Consider the following 3,113-nt stretch of genomic DNA (forward strand, 5'->3'; position numbering starts at 1 on the left):
GACAGTCAGGTCTACGTAACCGGAACGAACTCGGATTTTGAATTGGCCAAGCAATATCAACTCGTATTATTTCTACTGTTTCAATAACTATGCCATATATACTTTCAGAGGCCTTTTTTAAGTTTTTCAAACTGTTGATAGCTTTGACACTGTGACGATCAAATATCAAACATACTGGATTCAGTGCCGAAAAAGCACCCATCACATGGTAACATATATAAAGGTGAAACTGATAAAAGCGTTTTATCTTGATTGTAATCGGTATAAATATTACATTAGTCCGATCTGAAAAATATGTACAGAAATTGTAGCGTTGCTCAGGACTATYATTGTCGCTGAATTTTGTTAAGATGTGCTGCTTCCTTTTGAAAAAATTTAACTCAGAATATAGTAGAATATAGGATTGATTTAAAGTTTTTCACAAAGGGAACCTTTATTATTCTAACCTCCATCAGGACCGGGAAGGGCTTTTACGAGCCGTACGATACTAAGCTTGATACCTTGCAAGGAGAGTTCCAATCGTACGACTTCTAAACACTATTGCTGGCTGCAAACAGAATAGAGAATGTACAATCTTCTGCCAGTACAATTTTTGGCGTATGCCTATGACATCGATATCATGGGAAATTAAAACCGCACCGTTAGTTCAGGCTTGACATAGAAGCAACATTTGGATCTAGTATTGAACGAGGGTCGGACGAAATATATCCTTGTCGCATCCACAATTTGGCAATTCACTCATCATTCCACACAGATAAAGGTTTTGTGGATGACTTATGATCCATTGTGCATTGACAACGGCGAGTACTGCAGCTATACGAGATATGTATATGGTGATATTGAAATAGTTCAGCGAATTAAAAGACAGTGGATACCCTGGGTAGGTCCTGTTGTCCGAATGGACGAAAACTCTCTATCTCTGAAAGAACTCGCCTGCCAGTGAAAGCAGAAAAAAAGTAATACATCCACTACGTTGGAGAGATCAGGTGAAGATGGACCTAATATATCTATATTCCCTCATCATACTATCCTGAAGTGATCGTTGCTTTGTTCTTTAATATGTTGGATATATGTATATAGAGGGTTTATTGGGTTATTGGAATATGTACATGAAAATATATTACCCACAGAAGATATCTAAAAATTGAATTTTTTTAGTATTAAATTCATTTATTTCTATTCTTCGTAAGAAATACGTAGTACTTATTTAGATTGGGAAGCTATTTTTAGTTCAAATTGAGCGATAACATTTCTGCAACACAATTTTTCGATTTTTCACCATTTTTTGCCTTTCCATTGCCCATATCTGGTGATTAAATTTCCAGCTGCCGGCTAAAATGTCGTCGGGTAGACGTATTAATCGGCGTATGGCACTGGTGTTACGGATTCACAAACTRTATTCCAAGCAAAAGAAAAACAATGACTGACCATGAATGTTGCCATAAAACTACATATGTATTTGTTTGTATTCCAATTTCCACGCTTATTCATGGTTGAGAATTTGGGGTGCAGTTCTTGTGTGTTGTTTTTGTTTTCCACACATTTTTTTTCTCTGCTTGCCGGATTAGATTGCAAGTCACTGGCAATTCTTCGTCACTTAGTGATGACAGCTTTGACTGTTTCAGCGTAACGACACTTCCTCCCTGCTGCAGCGCTAAGTTGCGCCTGAACACCGACCGCCAGCTATTAGCAACCAGCCACTTTCGTTCTCGATTGGGTTTTGGCTATTATTTTAGTTTTCTCATTATGTCGGAAACAACTTTATATACAATATGTTAAACTTTGAGATGAAAGCTGGGAATTTTGGCGGTAGAATTCTGAAGAAGAGCCTGCTTATCTTTTATACATATAGGTTTATGGGGATATTGATTTAAACTTACAAGTTCAAGGTCATGATTCTACTATTATTCTTGAATATGTGACCAAAATAGCTCCTAATTCTTCTAAAAAATCTATGTCAACTCCCTCAATCTTATCCTCCTTGGGCACAAAACACTTGTGCCAACGTTTTTCCATTTCTCGGAAAAGTTGTTAAAGTCAACTTGTGGAAAAGCCTTCAGTGCGCGTTACGATATCCATTTAATGTCTTCAATTGACTCAAAACGGTTTCCCAGAGCAATCATTTGAGTTTACTTAACAGCCAAAAGTCACACGGACCTAACAAACTTTCCGGTTTCGCCTCACATTTGTCTTGATATTTGACCAATTGATCGTCTGTTTCAGGGTCGAAAGCATAAATCAGAGAATCCCAAACGAATTATTATTCGTTTCATGACTAAATGATAGTTGGATAGCATTGTTTCACAGACGTTAACGTGACGCTATTTTTAAAAAAATTCAGTGATTTTTAAACCAATTTTGCTTTCTTTCAAAATGGTTAAAATGGTTTTCACTAATCTTTCCAATAATCAAACGAACCCGGTAAGATCTCTGAATGATAATCGTCGATTCTCAAGCACCAGTTTTTTTTATTTAAATGATGCATTGATCATCAATGGACCAGTTCTCTGACGGCCGTTATAGATGTGATTCGTCGTCAACGCGTTCTCGATTCCCTTTAAATAATTTGTGCCAATCAAAAACACTTGCTTGAGACACACAATTATCACCGAAGGCCTATTCGAATGTTCAGTTTCTGTACCAGAAATTTGATTTTGCTCACGATATTTAATGAAAAAGAAGCGTATACTAAACATTAAATATTATTAAACGTGACATTTGGCGCAGATGTCGTTCGTAGTCATATCAATCTAAAAAAAAAAAATATTGCGAAAGATTGCTCTTTGCGCAAAAATTAAATTAAAAAGTCTTACTATTTGCTACCCACATTATTACATACAAGGTATAACGAAGTCATTTTTGCTTGTCTATACTTTACTCTCTCCCATTTTTAATTATTAATTTTTCTATTTTCTTATTCCTTCCTTTTAGTTGTACCGTGTAAACCCGAAGTCACGTCTAATGTACTCTGTGGCACAAAGCCAGCTGACCAATTGGTATCACCTTCAGTGGACTCTTCAAGAGCCTTCTCTTCCAATCATAATTCACATCTTAAAGCAGTTTACTGGACGTATCTCCTTCAAGGATTGTACTTGTTGTTTAGGTGACCCGAA

Source organism: Bactrocera latifrons, unplaced genomic scaffold (genome assembly GCF_001853355.1).
Source record: "Bactrocera latifrons isolate USDA-ARS-PBARC rearing strain unplaced genomic scaffold, ASM185335v1 scaffold_1295, whole genome shotgun sequence".
NCBI lineage: Eukaryota > Metazoa > Arthropoda > Insecta > Diptera > Tephritidae > Bactrocera > Bactrocera latifrons.